At 45.8% G+C, this 27,801-nt stretch overlaps 1 protein-coding gene across 1 annotated transcript in view; it reads right to left on the reverse strand.

Moving 5' to 3' along the window:
• The window catches only part of LOC144770384 (uncharacterized), a 56,861-nt gene extending 43,473 nt beyond the window's left edge, over positions 1-13,388 (reverse strand). Inside the window, exon 1 of the mRNA XM_078654862.1 lies at positions 13,258-13,388. The gene's annotated coding sequence lies outside the window, so the exon portion shown is untranslated. The remainder of the gene's footprint in view (positions 1-13,257) is intronic.
• Positions 13,389-27,801: the final 14,413 nt, after the last annotated feature.

Genomic DNA, 27,801 nt, shown 5'->3' on the forward strand with positions numbered 1-27,801 from the left:
GACCACCGAAAGGGCTTCGGCCTTGGCAGCTGTCTCAAGGGACACTACGGCGCCAGACTCTCTTTAATCTTACACTGGGGACTGCACACGCACCAGCTCCTAGCTAACTGGGGTGGGGGGGGGCGGGGAGCCCAGGTCGTCCTGGTACCACAACCATCCTACTTTCTTTCTGTCGTTTGTTTGCGGCTCAGACTGCAGATATTGGACAATGTTGGGTATTTGGGTATGTTTAGTTGGGGTTAGGGTGGTGGGAGGGCTGGGAGAACCGGTGTGCAACCCTTGGGGGAGGACGTAAAGTAGGATCAGTACACGCCAGGGAGCTCGTACAGCACGGAGGTCTGAGCAGACGCCTTCTGGTCAAAGCCCCTTGACACTCAGTGGGTACATGCCTAGTTAAATCCTATGTCCACCCTCACGACACAAGTCTTAACTCTTAATGTGAAGGGGCTGAACAACCCCATCAAGAGGCGTGCGATTCTGAGCTACCTAGAGAACTCAGGGGGATCGATATGCCTACTGCAGGAGACACATTTGCTACCTAAGGACAGGCACAGAATGAAATCCTGTGCCTTTCCCCATCAATTTTATTCCTCTATGCTGGATAAAAAAGGGGGGGTGGCCATACTCCTAGCACGGCACTTTCATGGCAGGATTGGAGACAAAGTGGCAGAGACAAAGGGGAGGCTGCTGGCGTATAGATTGTGGGTGGGCGACACCCCTGTCGTCGTAGGATCCATCTACGCTCCTAATTCTGGTCAAGAGCCTTTTCTTACAGATTCCCTGCCGGAAGTCCTTCGCTATCATGATAGACAGATTTTAATAGGCGGGATCTTAACCTAGTTATGGACTCAGGGAAAGACAGGTCCGGCCAAAGATATGGTGCAGCTGGGGCGATAGAGCGTAGGGAAAGAATGGCTACACAATAGAGGGCTGATAGATATCTGGAGAGCAGCTCACCCTCACAGCACGCAATACTCATTCTATTCCCATGTACACCATACATACGCTCGCCTAGACCATTTTATAGGGTCATCCGGACTTAACGCCCTGGTCCAAACAGTCGGCATAGTTCCTGCAGCATTGTCCGATCATGAAGCCGTGACATTGACTCTTGACATACGACCCACATGCAGACCGAGGGGGAAGTGGAGACTGCGGGAATCCCTACTAGAACGACCGGACATTTGCCATCAGGTGCAAAAGTGCATTACTGACTACTTAACATCCAATGACTCCGCTGACACACCTTTGACGGCATTGTGGGGAGCCCTTAAAGCGGTAGTGATGGGAGAATTAATAGCTATCTCTGCAGCAGATAACAGAGCTCGCAAGGAAAAGAGGGAAGAGTTGGCAGCTAAAGTGATGGAGCTCGAACGAGTACACAGCCTGACTGAAGTTCCGCGAATGTGGAGGCAGCTGAAAGCGGCCAGAGCGCAACTTGCCAGCCTAGACTTGGATAGAGCGGAACATGCCGCTCTTCGGCTCAAACACTCTTACTATAAAGGGGGTGATAAGACAGGGAAGCTCCTCGCGAGCAAACTCCAAGCGCGGACCGAACGTTCCAAAATTACAGCCCTTCACACATCAACTGGGGAACGGGTCGAACGCGATGACCAGATTGCTGACGCCCTCCGAGACTTCTAAGGCTCATTATATAGTAGAGACCCCACAATTGACAGTGCAGGTGAGGCATATCTTAGTCAAGCAGCGACAACGGTCATTAACGCATCAGGTACGTCAGCGCTAGATGCCCCTATCAGGGTGGAAGAAGTGATCGGTGCGATCTCCCGCCACAATCGGCTGAAATCGCCAGGCCCGGACGGCTTCTCCACCAGTTTTTATAAAACTTTTTGTCAATCCTTAGCCCCGGTTTTAACACGCTTGTTTAACTCCTTTCAAGGTGAGGGAAAAATTCCAGCAGACATGCTCTAGGCGGACATCGTGGTCCTTCCCAAGCCAGGGAAAGATCCCACTCAGTGCGCAGCATACCGGACAATTTCCCTCCTCAACCTCGACTTGAAGCTCTTTACGGGGGTCCTGGCTGCCAGATTGGGCCCACGGCTGCACAGCATTATCGAACCCGGCCAATCAGGCTTTATTCCTAAGAGGCAAAGCACGACAACACCAAGCGGATAATGAACTTAATAGACAAAGCCCACTATATGGAACTGAACGCCCTATTGCTTTCAGTCGATGCTGAGAAAGCTTTTGACCGGGTTGACTGGGGCTTCTTAGATAAGACGCTAGCGCATTTAACGTGGGGAATCGATTTCGGGCCTGGGTGGCGAGCTGCTTTGACCAATCCAGAGCAACGATACGGGTCAATGTGATCAGCTCAAAACCATTCGACATCCAGCGAGGTACACATCAGGGGTGTCCTCTTTCACCCCTGCTTTTTGCGCTCTACATCGAGCTCCTAGCGCCCCTAGTGGATTAGGGACAACTCCCAGATATCCAGTATCCCCTTCGGGAATGAACAACATACCATCAGCTTATACGCGGACGACTTCCTGGCGACTCTTGTCACACCCAGATGCTCCGTTCCAGGTTTTTTGCAGGAGTTGGAGGACTTTGGTAAGGTCTCAGGTGTTAAAGTCAATGTGGGAAAGTCCATGATCCTGCCTCTTGGCCTCAACGAGAACGCTTCGGAGAGTGCATATCTGGGGCTCGGGGACTTGCGAGCCCAGACCGAGCTCCCATACCTGGGGAATCGCTCTCACCCCTTCCACTTGCCAAACAATCGCACGTAAATCCTCCAACATCACTTCCCAAGTGACGCGAGATCTCCGCCGGTGGAGGACACAACCCCTGTTCCTGCTAGGCCACGTTGCAGCAGTAAAAATGCCTAGAATACTATACGTCTTTCAGACAATACCGGTTGGTCCCCCCCCTGCGATATATATTCATACGCTGCAGACAGAGATACAACACTTTATCTGGGCTGGGAAAAGGCCATGGATACGTAGAGACCTGGCCTACCGACCCCCTGATGATGGCGGCTTAGGGATTCCCAATCTCCTGAGCTATTATAAAGCGGCTCAACTTCGCTATCTAGTAGAATGGAGCAGACCAGAGTCCGACAAACTGTGGCTCTTTCAGGATAGGGCGATGGCGCGACTTTCACTGTGGAAGGTACCATTACTGAAGCCTTTGGACCGACCATCGTATCTTAATAACTCTCCCATTACCCGTTCCGTAATGCAGGTTTGGGACTCAGTCGCAACTAAGCGGAACCTCACTTCCTTTCCCACACACCTTTATTTGATAATCCAAAATTCCTTCCAGGACTGGAGGCGCGGGCCTTCCCACAATGGCGAGCATCAACCTGCAAATCTGTAGGCCACCTCTTTGATCTCCACGGATTCATCCCCTACTCAGAATTGCTAGATTGGTACGACGTCAAAGACCCTAAAAGGTCCCAGTACTTCCAACTTCGCCACTGGCTGCTATAACCCGACATACGTCCCTTGGTCAGCTGCAGCCTTACGGCTTACGAGAAGTTGCTCTTATCCAAGCACTCAGACCGCAAGTTGATCTCTGAACTATATCTTATGCTGCGTCCACCTGTATCGCATGAACGCTCAGCTGGTCAGCACCGCTGGGAAGCAGAACTACGCCGGAGCCTCTCCTTGAAGGAATGGCAGCAGATCTACTATAGGGCTAACCATATTGCAAAGAATGTAGGGAGTAGGGAAGCTGCAGTTAGAGTAGCCATTTATTGGTACCTGACCCCGGCTCGACTTCATAAAATTCACCCAGACTGCAGTTCCCATTGCTGGAGAGGTTGTGGAGAAGAAGGTACATTGACGCACAAACTCTGGGACTGTAGGGAAGTGGCAGGGTACTGGTCGGAAGTACTCAACGACATTGACAGCCACTTTAAAACTGAGCTACCCCGCTTTCCTGCATACGCCCTCTTAGGGCTGCCGAACGCACTTACCTTCCCACTCAAATCCATAAGAGGGAAACAAATGGGGCGAGCACTAGGCGCGGCAGTGCACCACATTTTATCACGGACCCGCCCAACACATACAGGCTGTTTATACCAAAAAGGGGTAACCCTGTGTCCCTCAGAACCTGGGTATGTATGGTTAAAGACAAAAAATGGTTCCGTCGGGTGAATCAATTGCTTTTACGTGAAGGCTAAATTAGCTCATAACAGAAGGTAACAAATTTTAAGAAAAAACAAATTTTAAGAGAAAACGAATTTTAAGGGCGAGCGACCGCGAGAAATGTAAGCTGGTTCCTCGCTCTATTGGAAAGTGGTTCTCCATGTGAGATCTCCCCCCTCCCTTGTCTTGATAAAGATCCGCGTGACCACCAATCGGGGCACACTAGGATCGAAACGTCGACGCATAATATTGGTCAAGAACCCTCCGGGAACAGGCACAGTCACCATCTGTCTCCTTGGAGTATTAACTCAGAACTCTGACCGCCAAAACATTTCCCCTTGCCCATTTTTCCATGTATAAATTTTGTAAATATTTGTAAATAAGTGTCACTGAAATTGTTGCACTATTCACCTTGTTCACCAATAGTCACTTTTTCACTTATAATTGAAATTGAAATGGAATGAAGTAATTCCGGTGTTTTAATGTGACTTTGTTCTTCATAAAAATACTTTGAATTTTATTTGTTGTCAGAGAGGTTTTCTCTTAAAATTCGTTTTTTCTTAAAAATTTATTTTTCTCTTAAAATTCGTTTTCTCTTAAAATTTGTTTTTTCTTAAAATTTGTTACCTTCTGTTATGAGCTAATTTAGACTTCACGTAAAAGCAATTGATTCACCCGACGGAACCATTTTTTGTCTTTAACAACACATACAGGCTACACAAACTGTGGTATATCATTGGCATGGAGCGAATACAAGCTAATCTCACGAACTCAGCAGCCTCTTTCCACACTATCTGGCGCCCCATTCTCTCGTTGCTGGCGCACGAATTCAATGAAGTGCCCTGCCCCAAGTACCTTTGTTTGCTCAGACTCACAGAAGCTTCGAATCCTGCAGACTCGTCCTAGAAGATATGTCAATACTGTTCTCACATAGGAACAAAGGCACACCGGTTCGGGGGTGGGTGGGAGGATGAGTTGGGGTTTGGGGGAGGGTAGGTGTGGGCTGCAGGCGGGTATAGCTGTGGATCAGATTTACAAATTGCTCTTCATTGTATGATATGGACTTGTGGCCTCCGACCAGACATTTCTTTTTCGGTTCTCACGTGGACGTTAGCAGTGGTTTCAACCGTGCAAGCTATGTTCGGACGCTTAAAGCAACAAATGTACCAGCTGGGATATGTCTGGGCAATTGTGTATTTCTCTCACTGTAACTTCGCCTGCTTTAAAATCGATAAAATAAAGTTATTAAGAAAAATAAAATCCAAGGGTTCATTGCCCATCTCCTACATTGCATCTGTCTTTGGTATTGAAGACACTCCAAGGTCCTTCTTTTGAATGCTTGGAGGAGTTTAACGTAAAGTTCCTGACCCTTAAAGTGATGTTTTTAGAGGCCATTCCCTCGGCTTGAAAGGTAGGGGGATTAAGGTAATTTTGAGATCAGAATCCTCTCTTTTGGTTTTCTAGATAAAGTGGTGGTGAGACTCAGTCCTAAATTTCTTCCAAAAGTCCCTTCTCAAATTACAATGTTGCAGGAAGATTGTTTTCCGGGTGTTTGCCCGAGATCCTCAGAAAGAGAAAGCATCCCTGTTGCATTTTTTGGATGTTAAAAGAGCCCTTTTGATTTATTTGGTAAGAATGGAAGCAATCAGGAAGGTTCATACCTCGTTTGCTGCATCTGGTCCTGTTGGAAGTGGTTTCAAACCTTTTAACTCTAGTCTGAGTAGCAGGATGAATCAATTTTGCTACCATACAATTCTCAGAGGACAGAGGTGGTGGATCGGATTGAAAGTAGATCTACAAGAGGTATGTCTACCTCCTGTGCATCTTTCAAAGGGGCATCAATTGAAAATAATTTTAATTTAGCCACTTAGGCTTCCCCACACACATTTAGGAGCCACTAAAGATTGGCACAGGGGGCAGAATACACATGCATTGTTTGCAGTCTCCGTGCTTGGTTACGTTTCAGATATCTACTATTTGAAGTAACATATTGATTTTGGAATTATGAGGGCATGTGAGGTCATTAAACGATGTTTGTTCTTCTAATTTTTAGTCAGTTGTACTTTATATGGTCATGAAGCCAATGATTAAGTTATCATTGTAACGAAGAAGACAGATGAGGAGAAAGGGCGGCAAAGACAGACAGTGGCAGAGTCTGTCAGGAGCTGCTCGGAAGTGCGGTACTCGATTTGGGGCATTTTAAGCGCTGTATGTTATTTTAAAATTGCACTCTGCTTTTTTAAAAATAGAAAACACTCACTTGCTTTCTCAACTCCTCCTGCCCCGTCCGTCGCGCGTACCCTGTGCTGACTGAACGGAGGGCAGGGAGGAAGGAGTTGGACTTCCGGTCGCCCAGGTCCAGACCCAGTCAGCGGTCTAGTGTGGAGGCGGGAGGGGCTACTTAGGGCGCTTGCCTAGGAGGGCGCGCTGCGGCAAAGACAGACGGTGGCAGTGCCTGTCAGGAGCTGCTCGGAAGTGCGGGACTCGATTTGGGGCATTTTAATCGCTGTATGTTATTTTAAAATTACACTCTGCTTTTTTTAAAATAAAAAACACTGACTTGCTTTCTCAACTCCTCCCGCCCGGTCCGTCACGGCGTATCCTGTGCCGATTGAACAGAGGGCAGGGAGGAAGGAGTAGGACTTCCGGTCACCCAGCTCCTGACCCAATCAGCGGTCTAGTGTGGAGGTTGGAGGGGCTACTTAAGGCACATGCAAGGAAGGACATGCAGCGGACACGCGCAGCGGGCGCCGGCGTGCTAAAGGCAAGCCCGTCTGCGCCCGTCTGCGCCTGTCGGCGACCGGCCGGGGCCCGGGGCCGGAACCCCCACCCATTTTATAGCACTCACACCTACACCACTGAGAAACTACACATGATGCGCTCCTCCATATCTAACCTATGTGCGCATAGTATACAGATAGGCTGCAGGGAGCAAAAATGCAGTCACTGCCCCTATGTGTTGACAACTAACCATGGGATAGTTGGAAAGGAATATGACTTCCACATGATATTAGTTAACTGTAGGTCCCTAAGCAAGCATAAACACGAGCTCCATGACTTTCTTATGGATAACCAACCAGACATCATGCTATTAACTGAAACATGGCTGAACGAGGACTCTGCTCCACTTATCCGCGAAGCCCTCCCCTCGAATTATGGGATCCTAAGACTGGATCGCCCTAGAAGCAGAGGGGGTGGGATAGCTATGATTCATAAACTGGCGGTGGAATGCTTCCTGGAGAGGGTGGCAGTAGAGGCCAGTGAGGCAGGGCTCTTCACAATTACAGTGGACAACATCCATGTCATTAAAGGCCTCTTGATATACCGACCACCGGGTCCGGCTTCACAGTTTGCCATCAGTATTAGGGAACATGTCATGCAACTAGCACTACGATATGCCACGGTGCTGGTGTTGGGTGACCTCAACCTACACTTTGACGACAGGGATAATGCCCCGGGGCAAGAGCTCGGCCAGGAGCTGGAGGCACTTCAATTAGTATTACAATCCACACTCCCAACTCATCAGCATGGGCACTTACTTGACCCTATCTTTGCCAATTGGGGAGAGCTCCGGGTTAACACTCCTATCCCAGGCCCATGGACTGATCACTATATCATCCCCTTCAGGATTCTTATACCTAAAGCCCAAGGTGTGCTAAAATCAGACACAGGCAAACCCCAGAGGAAGTGGTCCAATTTCTCGGCAACCAAGTTCAAGCTTGCGCTACAGCAGGGGGGGCAACCTGGAGGGAGTGATGTCGAAACGGCCTGCAGTGCTTTAGATCAATGTATTTGTGAGGCGCTTGACAAGGTGGCGCCTTGGGCCACCAATGCTCCTAGGAGACAATTTAGATCCGTACCTTGGTTCAATGAGGAGCTGAAGGCAGTGAAATCCTCCTGTAAACGTCCCAGAGAAGAGGGAAGACTTCTCTGAAAAGAGGAGGGCCACATATAAAACCAGTCTTAAAATGTATCACTCTCTAATAAGGAAGACTCGAGCGGCATACTACAATATGAAGATTGAACTTGCCGATAATTCCTCTAGAGAGCTATTTGTGATTTTTTTTTTTTTTTTAAAACCTTTATTGTGCAGTATCATCAAACATTTACGGGCCTACAACCACCCGGCCGGCCTCGACGTCTGTCTAAGCACTTTCATAAGTTATACGGTGACTCAGCAATACATCAATACAAAGTAGCAAGCATTCAGAATTACACTGGAAAACATCAGACTGCCGAGAAACAGGAGAATTAAGGTTCATTTTAAAATTTTAACAATATACGTAAAAGGATAGAAACTGAGAAGGATCAGTAACCATACAGTCCAGCGAGAGGAAGAGTGGGCAACGCCTACCAAAGGATATCTAACGAACAGAGGAACATAAGCAAAATATCGGCACATAAATAGCAATGGAAGGATAAACTACCACCAAAATATTTCGCGCCAATCCGCACCCACCCCACACCAAGCCACCCTACTGACCCGAAGAAAAGAAGAAGAGAAAAGGAGTTAAAAAAGGAAGAGAAAAAATAAGGCCCATAGGAACTGAAAATGGACAAAATAAAAGCCCCCCCTCCTCACCCCCCACCCTACACACATGCAGAGGCTACGGCCTACCCCCCCCCTAGCAGTGTGTCTGTCGCCCAATAAAGAATACCCGAAATATAGACACAGAACAGAAAGAAAGAAAAGAAGAAGAAACCCTATAAATCGGAGGAGGGTCATACATATGAGCTCCCGGTCTCCCAAGCCACAAGTTCATTCTCCACCCCAAGAGTAAATGGCAACAATAATAAGCAACAGTTACGGTAATGAATGGGGAGAGTCATCAAACACAGCGCAGCTGAATGTTACATTGGGACATATCAATCCGATCCTCCGCCAGCCAAGCAGCCATCAACTATGAAAGGGAGCACCTAGCCCTGGCCCGTTCGTGCGAGCCCCCCTAAACATGGCCCCTGTGGGAAGCCCGACCCACCCAACACAAAGAAACAAAATGTCCACGCATGGCAGAAGAGAGGTCTGTGAACACAAAATGGACGCCGCCCGTTACCAATAGGTCCATCTTCACCGACAAACATCATCCCCAGGTTCGTCCGATGACACACAGTCCACAGCAAGGATCGTGGGGCTTGGAGGGAGGATGCAGTCAAAGGGGCTAACAGCCGCAAAAGCATTGTTCGGGGCAATAGCGACGATACCGTGAACGAAGTCTCAGCCCCCAGGCGGGAGAGATACACTGCAGCGCCACAGGAGCTGGCAGACGGCCGTCCGCAGGCAACAACACTATCAGGGATAATCGGCTCCCCTCCGCACTCGCGGGGAAACGTAGTAGCCACCTCAGGAACTGGAGAAGGCAAATCGCCATCCCACTGGGAGCAGTCCAGCCATATTCGCTTCAGATTGCACGCAACGCCATCAAGCTTCTCACCCAGCTCTCGGTAGCCATCCCTCCACGCAGATCGTAGGTCCCCAAGAGCAGCGAGAATGGTGCCACAGGATAGCTCAGGTTGGGGACCCCACATCACTGCGTTACGAGATGACCCGCACACCCCATCACACATCACAGCGATAGGCAGGGTACTGCAGCCTATATGCAGGGAGCCAGCAAACGGTTCCACCGTGGAGGGAGAATGACAATAAGATGGGGGCGAGGACGGCACCGGCAGGCAGCAGTCCAAGGTACCGATGCCAACAAGGCAGACCTCTAAGGAGCGATCCTCGGTAAAAGCCATCCCCTCATCAATTCAAGGCTGGGGCAAATTCGGGGGTGGTCCGCAAAGACCGGGCAAGTTCGAAAATGGGGTCGATACTGCTCACCTTCAGCTTTACACAAAGAAGAAGTATGCCCAGCGAGTCTCCATCTCGCAAATGCACCCCAGTCGCGTGGTGCGAGGAGCTGCGCCCCAGCAGCGAAATTCTGTTCCTGCTCCCCGTCGGCAGTCAATGCGTCCTAAAGGGCCAGCTCCGAACAGGCCCGGCTGGCCGGTGTTTAGAAATTAGAACCCGGCGGCATTCAGCTGCGTAGGTCCCGGCTTCAGGGCTGCGGAGGCCACCAAACAACTTCCCGAATAACTCCAGTTACCAGGCAGGTAGAAACCCCAGGAGAACACGAATGAGGACAGCGCGCAATCACCAACACCCCGCTGCAGCGCGACCTCAGAATGATAATCAGGATTTCAGAGCGGGGCTCGAGAACTCGCGGAGCCGGGAGCCTACACGTCCGCTCCGGTGGCCATCTTGGCTCCTCCCCCCCTATTTGTGATTTTTAAAGAGCTTTCGTCCCTGGACAGAACCTATGCCCCTAGTAAAGTCTCTGTTGAATCTTGCAACTTGATAGCATATTACTTCTAAGATAAAGTAGAGAGGATCTACTCTACATTCCAAAGGAGGCTCGTAACGGAAAAGATGATTGGACGGGAGTATGTAATCTGGAAGAAGCTTCCTGTCGCTCCAGTTTCAGCCTTCCCTCCCTGGAAGACCTAAAATCCATAGCTTTGAATATCAAGTCAGGCTCCCCGAGAGATCCAATTAACCGAGAAATATGAGGGAGAGTATGGACATTCTGGGTCCTTACATTAGCACCTCATCAGACTCTCTTTTGAGGCGGGAGTAGTCCCCCAAAGGTGGAAGGAGGCAGTGGTTGTCCCCATTAAAAAGAAACCCGGGATTAGCGCCAGCCAGTTGGAGAATCTTCGACCAATGTCTCTCCTACCTTTCTTTGCTAAGATCGCGGAAAAGTTGGTCAATGCTCAGTTAACTGATTACATGAATCAGGCCAGCCTACTCCACCCCACGCAATCGGGTTTCCGGGCCACATACTCCACAGAGAAGGCACTGCTTCTGTCCACTGAAACCATCCACCGTCAGGTCGATGCTGGACAGACGGTGGCACTGGTTCTGTTGGACCTCAGAGCTGCATTCGATACAGTGGCCCATCCCTTACTCATTCAGCGCCTTAAGGAGAGTGGAGTGACCAACCTGGCTCTGAAATGGCTAAGCTCCTTTCTACAGGACAGGAGCTTTTTAAGTACCCCAAGGGCAGTACTACTCCAAGAAGATCAGGTTAGGGCAGGGGGTACCCCAGAGATCGATACTGAGCCCTACGCGTTTTAATCTGTACATGGCCCCTCTGTCTAATATCATTGAAAAATACAGCATTAGTGTTGTGTCATATGCAGATGACACGCAGCTTGTCATATCCCTGACCCAATCTCAGGAAGAAGCTGCTGCTAATTTTCAGTCTGGATGGCTAACAACTGTTTAAAGCTGACTGGTGGCAAGACCAAGGTCCTTATTGTGGGAAACGCTCCCTCGATATGGTCACCTAGTTGGTGGCCGCAGACTTTGGGCACCACCCCTACGGAGGAGGTTAAAAACCTGTGGATGTGGCTAGATTCTACTCTCTCCTTCGATCACCACACCAGGACGGTAGCAGGAAAGTGCTATGGCATAATGAAGGGCCTTCGGAAGATTTTAGATGTGCTCCCGGTAGCTGCAAGGAAAACCTTAGTCCACGCATTTGTTGCTTCTCGCTTGGACGACGGGAATGCACTATACATAGGCGCCAGTAAAAAGAGCGTGCAAAGATTACAATACATCCAAAACGCCGCCGCCCGCCTAGTCCTGATGCTTCCTAGGAGAGCCTCATCCAAAAATGCCCAAAATACTCTTCACTGGCTCCCAACAAGGGAGAGAATTTTATTCAAGGCCCTATGTATTTGTCAACGGATCCTGTTGAGGAAAGGCCCAAACTACCTGCACAACCTACTGTCCCCCTACACTCCAACCAGGGCCTTGCGTTCTCAGGGCTGGTGCAAGTCCCAGTAATAAAAAGAATGGGAGGCCATTCTTTCCGCTACCTGGCAGCCAAACAGTGGAACGCACTTCCCATTGACCTTCGGATGGAACAATCTGATAAAATCTTTAGGAAAAGACTGAAGAAATGGCTCTTCTAGACATAGAGCCTTGGCCTTCTGCCCGGCCTTCTCGACACTTCTCTGTAGCTCCCTCTGGCCGCAGCACAGGGGACACACTAGCAAGTGTAACCAGGCACTTTACAAACTCTTTATTATTATTATTATTATTATTATTATTATTATTATTAGGAGGAAATGGCGGTTCTGTCCACAAGAGTGTGCGCTCATTAAGTAACGACTGTGATGAGGAAGATCTGAACTTGAAGTAATAAAGATTACCAGTAAGTAACAGGGGCAATATTGCCAACTTTTAATAAAGAAACTAAGGCTATCAACTGCCAGGCAGGGATCTCTCAATACGGCAACCAATCCTTCTCCAGGGATGCAGAAGCCATGGCCTCTGCTGATCTGACTAGCAATCTGTCATGGCATAAATAACCCGCTTAACTTTTAGCAGTCGATCCTTAAGCAACAGGCCACCCTTTGGGTAACAAAGTACTCAATTGATTCAATTCAACTCCCCAGTAGTCATGTTTGAAACCTCCATTAAATCGTGGCTTTTTAAGCAATAGCACTTTGCTTCCTGTGACTTGTACTTTTGTTGTGCCCGTATGAATCCAAACATGCAAAGTGATATTGAATAAAAATCTTGGGATGGCTGACAAACATTGTTTAAAAGTGGATTTACCACATTTACTGCACATTGGGATCATTCATCTAGAACTGAGGCACCTTTTGAGGATTAAGAGAAATAAAATAACGCTTTCAACCCGTAAACTATAATATTTCAATCGTGGCCCCATTCTTCTACCAGATCGTAGTGTACCAGACCTTGAACCTAAGACGACGAGTAGGCAGCACATTTTCAAACACTGATCATTGTGATATGGTCAGCATCATCACTAGGTGAATGGAAGTTACATCTTTCCATCCCAGACAGAACCAACACTGCACTGTGCAGGATAGGAACTGAGAGCAACGAAGGGCTTCTTAAAGTGGAATCTCAAGCAAGTGACGACTTAAGTGCAGTGTTCATTCACTGCAAAGGAGAAATAAACAATTTAAAACTACAAAATAAATAATAAAGTATGTGCCTGTTTAAATTACCGTCAGGTAACCCATGTTCCGCAGGACTCCATGAGACAAAAGTAATTATTAAAAGCGGTCCCTTTCCCCGTTAAAGGGCTCGGAAAAAGGATGTAGGGTATAAAAGAGAAGAGAATACCTGTCTCTCATTGTGATCCCGGGCAGCTGATATGGATGGAGAGCAGCGTGGTGCGCTCTGAAATCGGTCCGGGTAGAAAACTTCTTCTGCTCCCAACTGTGCCTGATACTGGAACAAAGGAAGGAACACCAGTCAGCGAGCGGACGCTAGGACCCAGTGAAATGACGTCCGGCAGACGGGGAGAGGGGAAGTGGGCAGGGAAAAATGGCAGCCGTCCCTCAGATGGAAAAGGCCGGGTCTTAGAGCCCGCCGGATTTCCTCTCTTTGTCATCATTACTTATTGTCTGCCTGGTCTGTTTCAGTGTCTGTCTTGAAAATTATAGGTTCTTCCAACCTGCGAAATCCATTATTTACGTTGTATTTTATTATAAGGTCGTCGCGTACCTCCTGTTTTTGACAGACTTCTTCGATGAAGGCAGATGCCGTGACATTTTATTTGTAATACAGCCATTGCAGCCGATCAACTTTAACTTAGAAACCAAAAGCACCGCCATCGATGTCACGGTTAAATTTTATGTAGGACCGACCCACCCAGCGCTGCCATGTTTACATTTCACCTACATTTGACATTTCTATTTTTGCAGTGTGCTTATGGATTAAACGTATATGTCAAATGTCAATGTAAGATGCTTTCAGTGGCTCTTTATCACGAGCTGAGTAAAAAAAATGTGTGTTCATGTATTGTAATTTCATTTATTCTCACAATGTGCCCTAATTTGCAGAAGGATAGAACTCTAGATGCTTAGATAGATCTAGTGAGGCCTGTGTTGGAAGTATGTGCAAACCAGGGTTGGGCTCTAATCTTAGTTTTGTTGCGACACTTTGGCAGGTAGTGCAGTTAAAGGGGTTATAAAGAGAACTCGTTAGTCTGTAAAGGCACTCGTTTATTGGTTGAGAAAGGAATGTGAATACAGTGTTGTGGGAAGTATTTCATTGTCATGCATGCAGAACAGGCTGCTAATTTTGATTTGCTGTGACCCAGTAGCGGCTCAAAACGTGGAGTTGGATGGAGTGGGGCATAGGTATGATTACGTCGGGGACTTCTATGGGGTGCAGACTCACGATAGGCCTAACAGTAGGGCCCAAAAAACAACACAGGACACGATGTGGTGGTCATGACATGCTCTACCACGGGTGGTAGAAGCAACCTTAATTAAGCCCTCGGGATGCTTGCTTGACACATTGTATAGTAGTGGCCGTATGGCTCGATACATTCCTTTTAACCTTTAATAAAAAATGTTTTAAAGAATAATTTTAAGTGCAGTATATCTAAAGCAGCCACGAGGCCCATCAGGCATTGCAGCGCTGGCCAGACTAGGAGCAACCAATGATGAAGCACCACACCCTAACAGGTGTGTGAAGGCACTAAGATCTGATTTGCAGATTTCCCAGTGACCCACACATAAGCCAATGGATCAAACTGGTTGTATCCACCGGCTTAGGAGGAACTACCCCCATTCTGATGACTATTGAATTACTCTCAAGAGGAGCTGCGGTGTAGGACCTCGGTAAATGATCATGCTCATCCTTCCCCTCCATTTGATTTAGAGATATGCCTTGTGCATCATGTACTCCATTGCTGGAGTGTGGCGATCTTTGCACAGTCCAGTCCAGTCAATGGGGGTACATGCCACTTACGAACAAAAGGACGGACAAACTAACTGATGGTGTCTAGCTGGTGAGGCGCCCAGATCTCCGGACTGCATTTACGGCAGACTACACGCATCGGTCCACATTAGTCCGCAATCGTGAGGCCCATATACGGAACGCTGATCCTTTTAGCAACTGACAATGGGAACCCGCTAACCACATTACGGAAGACTGACAATCCCTTCCGTAAATACAGCGTCGCCAATCACACACAGCTCATGCCATATACCAGATCCATTTACAAGCTTTCTGCTCAGTGAAGCCCCGATTTTAAACATTCAGATTGAGGTTTCCGATAAAGGGTATAGACGGCTCTGAATACCACAATAGTCATCTATGCATATATATGATCGATTCATCACGTTCAGTCATGAGCCTACAGAATTTCCTTTAAGAATGTTATAACAGTCTCCTGTAGAAATATCATAGAAGTCAAATGATCTATTATGAGAAAACAAGGTTTCTAATCATATCTGTACATGGCATCCTGATGAAGGCTCCAGCCGAAACGTGCGTAGGAATTATTGTATAGAAAAGCCTTGTCCCAAATCATGTTGTTCTAATTTTTAATAGCATTTTTCACTTTGTATAGGATTTAGGAAATGTTTGATGAACTTTAGAAAAAGTAAACAAATTATTGTATCCTCTGGAACAAAACAATTGAAATAATTATCTATGTAAACAATTTTGCCTCATCTGACACAGAGGTTATTGCTATTTTGTATGTATTTTTTGAAAACATCCCTTTTCTTCTTTATTTTTCAAATATGACTAATTTATAAAAATAATATAAATAAAAAACATATTTTTGGAATACTTGGTACATGTATGTCATTGTGTGTATGCTCTTTAGGTCCATTAAGAGAATCACTAGGTTCCTAAATTGCTCTTGATTACAAGTACTTACAAACTTACCAGCATTCCAGCACTCACAGGGTTGTAGTCTTCGGGGTTTAGCTGCTGCTGTGTAGGGTAGCCCTGGAGAATGGGATCCACGCTGGAGACTGTCGGGGAAAAGCTGATTTGGGTGAGTATGCTCCCCAAATTTATATTTTCTGACACCTCATAATCTGGACGGTGGTCGGAGATCCCTACACTGCCCTAAGAAAGCTATTTTATTTTCTGACTGCCATCTCGGGGGTTGGAGTCAGGCTTTAGGAGTCGGTGGTCTTTCAACAGTCGGTCAGTGTACAGGAAGCATACATCGTAGTCCAGCAGTCGTACCAACCGCTTCTCACGAGACAGCTGAGGTCGGACCACCTCCGACAGGACCGCAGAAGCCGGTCCGACCAGCATAATAATCAGTCCATTAGTTGTGAGTCCACTCAACCTCAGAGTTTTCCCACCTGCAAGACATATTATGGTTTCCTTTACCATAACCATTTGATATGCTCTAATAAGAGTTGTCTACAAGCATCATTAATCCAAGCACGTTATTTCATCCATGTATCAGCCAATTGCAGCAGGCATCGCCCAATGCCTGCATGCATTCAATTCAGTATTAAACCACCTAACGACTGAGAATATTTGTGCTGCTTGAAACTAACTGAAAAGTCCTGTCAGTCACTGCAATTACACCACTCTGGACTCTGGAGTGATTAATACACCATACAAAAGTTTTACTTGGTCCCGTACCCTCACCATTCGTGGGAGCTCTAGTTTGTTTTTACGCAGCCTCCCTATCAGCCAAGTCATGTAAAGATAGACATTTCCACTTTAGGTTGGTTAGCGTCCCCCCACCCTTAAAGTCAGCATGCTGTTTCAAGTCCTGCAGTTTTACGCTCAAGATCATTTAGCCTGAACCTCACTGCTCTGAGCACACCAGATTGCTTTGTGAAGCATATGTCCTGGATATGGACTTGAAATCCTTCCATACAAGGCCTATGTTAGACACTGGGACAATAGTAATGTTAAAATATTCCTTAATGGATTGTCAGGCATTAGTCCGAAAAGCAATTAGGAAGCAGCAACAGCTCCTGTATAGGCTGCATATATGGATAGCTAAACTCACAGTGACTGGAAAGTGATCAGAGAGTGTCTTGGGTGTAGTTTAGTAAATGTGATTGAGAATGCTAGGCTTCTCGATGTCATGCAGTAGTTAATTAGTGGCCTGGAGTCATGTAATGAAAAGTAAAAGGAAGAGGGCCATTGATGAACCTGCCTCTGGCTCCAAATATCAACAAGATCCAATATGATCATGATTTAAAGACTACTCTTAGCGACCACTATGGTCTTTTCGAAAGACAGGAATCAGTCTCTAGAGCCTTTTCTAAAAATGTATTGGTATTGATGTTGTAGGCACTAACTTATTGACATTTGCATAACACCATTTGTTAGACCTGACAGCCTTAGGGTGGTCTTCCCCCCCAACCTTTTTCCTACCTCCTCCCTTTTTCTGACCTAGTTTTTTCTGGCTTTCGGACTGCACTGTTCTTCATCTTGGGCAACTGAGCGATAATAATAAACTCATGTTTCTCTCATTTACCCAATTTTAACTCACTGATTACTTCACATATTTTCACGCACTGGAATTCTTTCACTTCTTACCCATCATTTGACACTGATGGAGCAAGGATTCGCACGTAATGACTGACTGATGGTCTCTCCTCAATAGGTAGTTGGATTTCTAATGTAGGAAAATGTTTTGTAGGTAGAATACTGATCCCAATGGTGGGAATATGCCTATTGATTTTAGGGTTAATAATTTGTTGCAAATGTCGTAAACATAGAAAGAGATACACAGTAAACGAAAGAGGGAAGAAAAGAAACTGCAATGAAATAGAACTTGAAGAATTAAATGGCAACATTTACAAGAAAATGAAAACCTTTCATCTAAATAATGAGAAAAATCCTGGAAGAAAGATTGAAGCAATTGAGTTGGGTGAATTGTGAAAAGTTGGCATCTGTTTTATTGATTGGTGATGATATAAAATATCATCAAAGAGGGGATTGATGGAGCAAGGATTCGCACGTAACGCGACTTGCTTATACTCAACCTTCTCGACATAACGGTAATAAATTAATCAACATGTTCGTATTACTAACATTGCATTACATATCATACGAGGGAAGGTTGCATATTTGCTTTTACTAACCGTAATCCGCTTGCATTAATATGGCCGCTGCTACGCGGGATTTTCTATTGCGCATGCGTCTGTCATACTCATGTGACATGACGTACTCTTTGCTTTGGAGGGAATCTTTTGCTTCTGCGCACAGGAATTAAAATGGCTGCTATGTGTTACAGCATGCATGAAGCTTGCACTGCTGCTTTTGCTAAGCTATTCGTTCTGCTTAATCTTATCGCAATAGCAAAATATAAAGTAATGGGAATAGAGTAGAGATAAGTGGTATACAGTGCTACCTTTTATTCTGTGTTCCTAAACTGTTTCTTTTCTATTTTTACATAAGAATACATTTTGGGCCTGACGCTTATCGCTGAACTCCATATTGAAACCTTTGAGCCTGCGCACAAGAGACTGAAAATTCATCGAGTCATGGCATTGAATGAGTGCCAGGGATAGTCTTGACCAAGATGCGCCTGGGAACCTCACCTTCTGAACTCTACAGGGGGAACAGAATTCGAATATGAACTAAAATGTAACAAATGATAGAACATTCATTGTTGGGTGGAATAAAGATGTCATGAGAAAATAAAATTGATGGGTGGGGACGAAAATTTAAATATGAGATGCAGAAAGTGTCATTTTGGTATGGTGTGACGACCTCTCCTCATTCCGTGCCCAATCAAAATTGGGGATCCTTACACTTGCAACATTTGGGGGTGGTACACTGACCTGGAAAACAGTATAACTAGGGCAGGCTTAGCTAGTTAATTTGTCCGACCTGTCACTGACCCAACGCACTCAATAGGTGACCAAGAGCAGAGGGCTGCGGAGCACTCTGTCAGAAGAATCGATAACCCAATCGGGGTTCTGGGAAGCTGCATTGCTGGCGAAGCACTTTGTCGGGGAAATTGATAACCCAATCGGGGTTCTGGCTGTTGGCTGCAGAGAGAGAGTTCTTCCATCGAGCCACCGAGCCGAGGAGGACACTGAGGATGTCCGACTCTGGACATTAAGGTCTCGCATTCGAGGTCCTGCTTGCCCACCGACCCTCAGCGCATCAACTATATAATTACTGGCCTCCGGCCCCACCTATCCTTAACAAATCGATCATAATCCAGGAATTCCTCCACTCAGCTCTCCCTCATCAAGGATCACTACCCACGCCGCGTAGCCCACCACCATCATTAAGCTTCCTGCAATACCAGTGTGAAGCATCGTTTTTAATATCATCAACCCTGACTGGCATCGTTATAAGGTTACACCTACAGTTTACTCAGCCCCTGCTTCAAGACGCCTGTCGCTTAGAAGCCTTCTTGCACCATACTGATGGCTGCTACTTCCCTTGAAATCCATCCTTAGCCCACCCTAGTCTTTGGTTGTTCTGGCAATTAATTTTAGCCCTGATGATGATCCCCTATTATATGTAGGATCGAAACGCCGTCGACAGTTGTGTAGTAACACTGTAATTATTAATGGAATGAACCACTGTGTATACTACATGAGGTCAGCTAGATGACCACAAACTTTACTAGCGCCTCCCCTTGCCAAAATTGCCTGTATTCATGTAACTTTGTTTCTTTGTTATATATCGGATACAGGATTGTATCCGATACATTGTATCCCACTGTATTAATGTTCTCCTCATCATTTTTTATATATCTACATTGATTAAACTAGTGTCCGGCTGGACACCTTGCTTATAGTACAGATTGTTGTCTATAATTTGCATTTTTCTCCTTTATCTTTATAAATTAAGGACCATTGTTGCTTATATATAGTATCACCCCAGGTCCTTGATTACCTTAAGGGTTCCCTTGTTGTTTCTACACTGCAGAGAGGGAGTAGCGCAGGTGTTGCAACTTAACTGCGGGTGCCAGTCTTAACCTTTGGTGGTCCTGACCTCATCCAATTTGGCTTTACCTGTCCTGATTCTGATCTGCACCTGCTAGCCTACTGACGACTGCAACTTTCGGGGTTCTGTCCTTTAAACTGACCTGTGGCCAAGGTTAGTTCTTCACACCATTCCTAGGTAAATATAAATTTATGTGGGTTCGTCATTAACTTGTTTCCTTCTCTTCCCCTCCCTAAATGTTACATATTTGATAATAGTGCTTGCATATCCAGTTCCTTTTCTCTTTACCCTTCCTATTGATGAAGTTTGACATATGTTCCTTTTTTCCCCTCCCTTTTGTTAAATGCTTTGACGTTTTGATCATATTTTATGTTCCCTTTCTTTACCTTCCCTATTGCTAAATGATCGAAATTAGTTTAATACATCTTCTGCATAGTTACATTGTGATTCTGATCTTCATAATTGAACGTCTTTTGGTGTTTAATCTTTGGATCATGACCATTTAAGAAACTTAGATAAAGAATTTAAAACTTCCCGAGTTTGTGGTTATTATATGAGTGCAAATGTTATTATTCCTATTATGCTAACACCCTTGATCCCTTAGGACTTTAGGTACCGGTGACGTGGATTGGTAAGTCAAGGTATAGATAGGTCAAAGTCCTAAATGAATAAAATACACTGATAGTAGAGCGAAGGTTACCTGCATAATTTGTGAGATTTATTGATTATGGGCCCACGCGAATATTGATGAAAGACTAGTCGGGTGACCTGCGCGCTCTATCAGTATATTCTTTTGGTAGCAGTTTGATGGTTAGGGTTTAGTTAAGATAGGTAGGTAGTTAGTTGGTTAAGGAAAAATATTTTGCATATTTGAAATGTATCCTTGATTGTATTGATTTTATGTATTAACCAAAATTGTTCGTACCTTTTATATGTTTTGTCTGGAATCCCCGGGGGCAGAATAGCGGGTGGTAAATGGAAGCCACACTGCAGTGAGGTCACTTACCTAGAGGAAATTAGTGCATGGTTAAGTAGAACCGGAAGCACTATTTAGGGATTTTTCTGTATGAATGTATGAATAAATGATAGCAAAGAGTTCGCTGGCAAAATTTTGGTGTGATATCACCTACAAAGGGTCACACGAAAGGAGTAGCAAGTTCATCTGAGCTTGAATGATAGCAAAAAGGTTAGCTGGTGAAGTAAAGAAGTAACAGGTTCCCCAATGCTTGTGTGAAGGGTAGGCGGAAGGGATCTACTCGTAGTATATGAAGAGGAAGCGGAAGGGATTTACTCGCAGTGAAATTTATCTTTCCTTTGAACTAGTCACTCAGGTACAGTGACGAATGTTTTTACGTTGTTAATTATTAAAATAAAAGGAATTAGGTTTTCGTATTACCTTACAAAGGAGGGAGTCAGTTGCGGAGCTGCACTGACGTCACTCAGAGCCGCTCTGGTATTGGATGAAACAGAGGGTGTGTAGCTGAGGTAATAAATTGTAAAGGAGGGGTGAGTACAAGAGCGTGAGAACTAGTCTAATGAGAGAAGCCGCGCAACCATTGGCTGGATTTATTTGAATTCCAAATTTTGATAGGTCGCAGGAAAATAAAAGACGTGCTGGTATTGGAAGTATTTTAGTAAACAATTGAGTGTTATCGTAAAGGTTTAAATTTCCAAAAATTATATGTGGCATTTAGATCCAGGAATTATAGCAAATCGACCTGATAGAAGATACTTAGGTTTTGCTAGAGAACAGATGATAAGGGGCAAACCTTACATTATGTACGGAGGTGAAAGAAAAATGTCATTCGTTAAGAGAGTTAAACATTTCTTTAAGAAAGATAAACCGATTAAAACTAGAGAAGGAAATATTATTCCACCACCAAATACGCCCGCATCATACATGATGTTTGACAGGGGCTACCACACTTGTGTATGGTTAGAGAATTGGGTGGAATATACTAAAGATGACGGAGTTTCGGCATTTCCCGAATATGGTACTTTCAATGGCAGAGTTCTATTTAATTTGAGGACACATATGAATGACTTAAATCCCAGACCTAGACTTACCCAGTATGAGGCACTAGAAGAGTGGGAGATTGAAGCTTTTTAACAAGACAGACCCAGAAGTGACAAAGGGTTGAGTAAGTTCTACCCTAAGTTTCCACGAGAAACTAGAGACAAGCAAATGAAACAATGGAGACAATCCATGATGTTGGAAGGATTGTATCCTGTATTTACACAAGAAAAACGGTCAGGAAGTAAAAGTACAGACAAAACAGGAAACCTAGGGCCAGATGTAGGTAGCCAAATGGTAACGGACGAAAATACCGAATTTCGTCCGTTACCGACCGGTATTTGGATATTGAGATGTAGGGGCCCAAAAAACTACAGAATTTACCCAACCTGTAAATTTAGCGATTCGGTAAATATACCGAATCGGTAAATTTACCGATTCTGTAAAATTACCGAATCGGTAAATTTACAGAATCTGTAAATAAGAAATGGAAAAAAATGATTTTTGAGATGTAGGTAACCTCAAAAATAATGAATTTGCATGAAATTTGGTATTTAGGAGTCGGTATTTACCATGGATTGAAAGCAGGTGGTAACCTGGTGCAGGCCACAAAAAAGGGCCCAAAATGCAACAGTGTTAGCGAGGCGGCTACGGCTACAGGCAGCAGGAGAGAGGGTCTGGAGGAGGGAGGAGCAAGTGTACAGGCAGAGGATCACACTATTTCAACTGACTGAGGCAGAGATCCTGCAAAGGTACAGGCTACACCCCCACACCATCCTGGACTTGATCAGGGACCTCTACCGACTTTTGGAGCACCCAACACCAAGGGCGCACGCCATCCCACCCCATGTGCAGGTGCTGTGTAGCCTGCACCTGCTTGCCTCTGGGAACTACTAGAGTGTGATTGCTGCGATAGGTGGGGTGTCCCAGAGCTGCCTGTCCCGTTTCTTCAGGAAGTTCCTAGAGGCCATGATGCAGAGAATGCATCATTACATCAGCTTCCCTGAAGCTCACGCGGAACTGCTCAAGACCAAGACTGACTTTTATCAAATTGCACATTTCCCACACGTCATCGGCTGTATTGATGGCACCCACATCCCAATATGCCCATCTGCTGCCACAGAGTACATTTACAGAAACAGGAAGTCAACCCACACAATCAATGTACAGGTAATCTGTGATGCAAACTACATTATCACGGACATAGTGGCCAAGTTCCCAGGAAGTACCCACGACTCCTACATCTTTCAGAACAGTGGGATCTACACATGCCTGACAGAGGGGGAATTTGGCGAAGGATACCTGCTAGCTAAACACTGTGTGACACTCCCTCGATAGATATTGCAGATGTATGTGTATGTGTGCATGTGAGTAATGTCTTTCTCATTTCCAAATAGGAGATAGTGCATATGCCGTTCGCTCTTTCATCCTGATACCCTACCTCAACCCTTCAACCCCCAGCCAGAGGCGGTACAAGGCACACAAATCTACTAGGAACATTGTGGAGCGCACCTTTGGGCTGTTAAAAAGCAGGTCCCGCTGCCTACACAAAAGTGGAGGGGCACGCCAGTATACACCAATCACCTGCTGTAAGATGATTGCAACTTGTGCAATGTTGCACAACCTTGCCACTAAGAAGGGCACCAAGGTGGAATTGAGCGACTATGAGGACCATGATGATGAACATGCACTGCCTGAACCCAACACAGCAGGAGTTGCGACACCAAGAGATGGCAGACACAGACGGGCAGAGATCACACGCAACTACTTTTAAGTAAGTAAAGAGACACAGACAGGTGCAGTATGCACCCAACGTAGTTTAATATTTGGCACTGCACAGGTATTCAAAAGCACAAATGTGCAACACAAATGTCATCCATTTAATAATGACAGTCCTGGGTCACTTCCCCATTTACTGAACAAGTCATTTCCGCCCACGCCTACCAGTGCCAGATGTAAGTGGTTGGCTCTCTTCACTGTGCGTTTGGGCTGTTGGCTCACCATGGTGCCTGCTGCTCCTCCGTGTCTCAACAACAAGGGGGCTTGTCATGCTGCTCCTACTGGTGCTTTCCTCACTTTCTGGTACATCCAGAGCAGCAGTTTGTGCTGTCTGTGCATTTATCAGCACCTCTACAGCACTGGTCACCCTAGCAATGCCCCTAGACACCTCATTGCTGTTGTGTGTGAGGCCCTCTTGCATGTTAATGCATCGTCTGCATAGCAGGGAAGTGGCTGTGGCCAGGCGGATTATTGCTTTACTTTGCTGCTGGGCACGCTGCCTCTCCTTGCGCCTTGCTAACATGTCCTGGTCCAGTTTACTGCACAGAAGCTGCACTGATTGTGTCATGTCCCGCATCCCTGCAGCCATCTCCTTGTTCACATCAACCAGTTCTCTGATACCCTTCCCTATATCTTCCACATTTGTGTTCAGGGTCCTCTTCTGGCGTTGCACAGACTGGATGGCCTTCCCCTGCATCCTTTGGATTTTCACCATGCTACCCTCAAACCCACGGAAGACACTGGGACCCTCCACATGTGCTGCTACAATGCTTTCTCTGTGCCTGCGGCGTCTGGTACCTGTACAGCCAACCTCTGCACTGGACTGCTGTGTGGCAGGGCTACCTTCCCCAGCCAAGGTTTGTGTGTCATCACCCTCCATGTCACCTGCTGATGACTCCATTTGGGCTAGTGGGGCAACCACATGCCTCCTGCTCTTTTGTGATGCAGGTGTTGTTAGAGGCAGTGATTCAGGCAGTTTAGGTGAGGACAGTAGCAGAGGGGATCCTGAACGTTCTGGGGACGCCTGCAGATGTGGAGACATTTCTGGGTCTTGGGATGGTGGCTGTGTAGGTGGTGCACCTGTGTCCTCTGTGACATTCTCTGCACTTGGGCCTGGCTCCTGGCTGTCATCCCTCTCTGGTGCCGTGCCTTCCGTCTCCCTGGTACGCCTGCAAGATGTCTCGCCTGTGCACATATAAGCGTACATTAGCTCGGTGCTACTGCCTCACAGCCACTACAATTAAATAATTCACACTTAAACACTGTACATGTTACCTACGCTTGATTGTGTCTGAAATGATTTGCCTAACTTGTTGCTTGCTGTGCTGTATGACATGGTCTTTCATTTACTGACTACATGTTCCATGATGCATTGCTCCTGTATAGTGCTACCTCTACTGGACTGGGGTTAAATTTGCCACATAGGGAAAAGGGAAGGCTGATGGGGTGGGGGTGATTGCTGTGCATGCGTCTTACCTTTTCTGGTGGTAGCTCTGGCTGAGCTGTCTGCATCTCTCAGTCCACAGACGCTCTCTGGTTCAATGGTGGACCCCACCAGCTCCTCCAGGTCAGTCAGGGGGGGGTGCACGGTTCTTTCCTCCTCCAGTTTTGTTTGCCTGTTTGGGGAGCTCAGCAATTTTTTTCTTGGTCAGGTTCCTGAGGTCATACCACCTCTTTTTAAGGTCATCTATGTCCCGTGGAGTGACTCCTACAGCATTCACCTTTGCTTGAATGTCCAGCCAAATCTTCCTTTTGGCAGATTCAGCCACAGTCAGGGACAGCTTGCCAAACAATTTCTGGTGTTCCTTCACCACCTCCTCCACAAGGACCTGCAGCTCCATGGTGCTAAATTTTATTTTCCTCTTCCTCTCTGGCTGTTCCTTTTCACTGCTGCTTGCCATTTTCACAGTTTAAAAGCGCAACACTTTTTCTGTGGCTCAGGGACTCAGCTCAGCTCCAACTGCCTCTCCAGAAGCTTCTAATTACTGGCAGCTGCCTGTGTAACCACTGCAAAAACAACAGGTGATGGACAGAATGCAGAACAATGTCATACATTCACCCCAGTACAGAGATCTGCGCCTACATCCATAGTTTTTTTGCTCACCATGCCATTCCAGTTCAAACCCAGCCATATGCAAATCAGTCTTGACCCTGTGCCCCATGGGAACAGTCCAGCCCGAACTGCCAAGCCAGGTCCTCCCTGTAGTGGAAACAAGCATCCAAGGACCGGTTTCGGGCTTTCAGCCCTCTTCAGCCTGGATAGCTTGATTCCAGTGGGATGGAGAGCACGGGACTCACGTCTGAGCATACCCGTCCCACTCGGGGTGACAAATGCAAAAACAACAGGTGATGGACAGAATGCAGAACAATGTCATAACATTCACTCCAGTACAGAGATCTAGGCCCAGATCTCTGTACTGGGGTGAATGTATGACATTGTTCTGCTTTCTGTCCTTCAATCGTTGTTTGTGCGCCTGTGTAACCACTTCCTGGTAGGGAGGGGGGAGGGTGGTAGCACCTGATTGGCTTCCTGATTCAGTTTCACTTTTATTTGCTTTCCGATTCGGTATTTACCGAATCGGTATTTACCGATTCGGTATTTACCAAATTGGTATTTCCCGTTCATTCGTCTGGGCCATTAGGCCCATAGGAATGAATGAGAAATACCGATTCGGTAAATTCCGAATGGCAGATTCCGAATTTTACTGAATCGGTAAAAAAATACAGATTTTTTACCTACATTGCATTTACGATTCTAAAATACCGAATCGGTAAAATTCGGTATTTTAGAGTCAGTAAATTTCAATTACCTACACCTAGCCCTTAATAATTAATGATAACCCAGAAGATGATTATTTGGAGGATTTGTTAATGAAAAATCCACCACCGTATAATGATGAGCCAAGCACGAGTAATCCTAGTGCTCCGTTTTTGAAACCACCTCTGATTCCGCAAGTGGTACATAAAACTTCGTTAGAAAAAGTACTGCAAGATAGGGAAAGAGAAGCATTAAATAAACAAAGTAGTGAGTTAATTCAGAAAATTTCCCAATTAAATACAAGTCCTGAAGCCCTAACAATTCCGGCAACTATTGGCCCAGTTGTTCCTTTGTACGGAGATAAGCAAGCTAATGATTAAACTCCTGTTATGGCTACACCTGTAGTTCAGCCAAGAAAAGAACCTTTAATAGTCGATGATCAGGTAAGTGAATGTGAATCAGTGATTTCCCTGATGGACTTACCAATAAGGGAACCAGTGAGTGACTCAGCTAGGAAAACTACCCCTACAAATTCTAGAGAGGTACAGATTGAGACATCCTCAGGTACAAGAAGTGCCACAGTAGTAACTCCAGAAGAAATAGAGAGATGGTCACGAGAAATAGAGAAACCCAAGCACAGCCAAAAGTGTTGGATATATATACACTAAGAATTGAATTAGAAGAATTGATGGCTGGGAATGTGGGAGTGGACAGGTTAAATACACTCAGTGAAGATGAATTATTATTCATATGTAAAAGCATTACTAGAAATACCAGAGTGGTGCACGAATAACTAACAGATATGGCTGCTAATATGGGAATTGACATTGGCAAGTCTAAAGTGTTACAGAAACCATATCAAGCTAAATTTTCTGACAAAGATTTGGAAAATATGAATGTGTCAGGAAGAAAAGTACAAATTAGGTAGCTTTTAACCTTATTGCAAAAATGGGGTGATATAGAAAAATGGAGAAATAGATGGGCAAAGAAAAAAGAAGAGGCTCGATCAAAAGTTGCATCTGAATATGTTCTAAAAGAAACAGAAAAGGTGGAAAGGTTGTGTCCCATGAGAGAAGTACCAGGTGGAGGTTACGTACATGTCCCATGGTCCCAACAGGATATTTTGTCATTTACAAATGATTTTCCAAAACTTCGAGAAAAACCTGTAGAATGGTACAGACAAGTCGAGAGATTTGTGAAGGTTTCAAAATGTCTATTGAAGGACTTAGATGGATTATTTGACATTGTTGTACCCGTAGATCTGTGGACAGAATGCAAAATAGCTATCGATTGGCCTAGTGATGAGTACCCTGGAGACCCAAAAGACAGGAGCACCCTCCGATGAGGTAATGAAGAAGTACAACCAGGTAATACTCTACCTCAAAGGGAAGGTGCCTGCTAAGGAAACCGACTTGACTAGAAT

This window comes from Lissotriton helveticus, chromosome 7, assembly GCF_964261635.1.
Source record: "Lissotriton helveticus chromosome 7, aLisHel1.1, whole genome shotgun sequence".
Classification (NCBI taxonomy): Eukaryota; Metazoa; Chordata; class Amphibia; order Caudata; family Salamandridae; genus Lissotriton; species Lissotriton helveticus.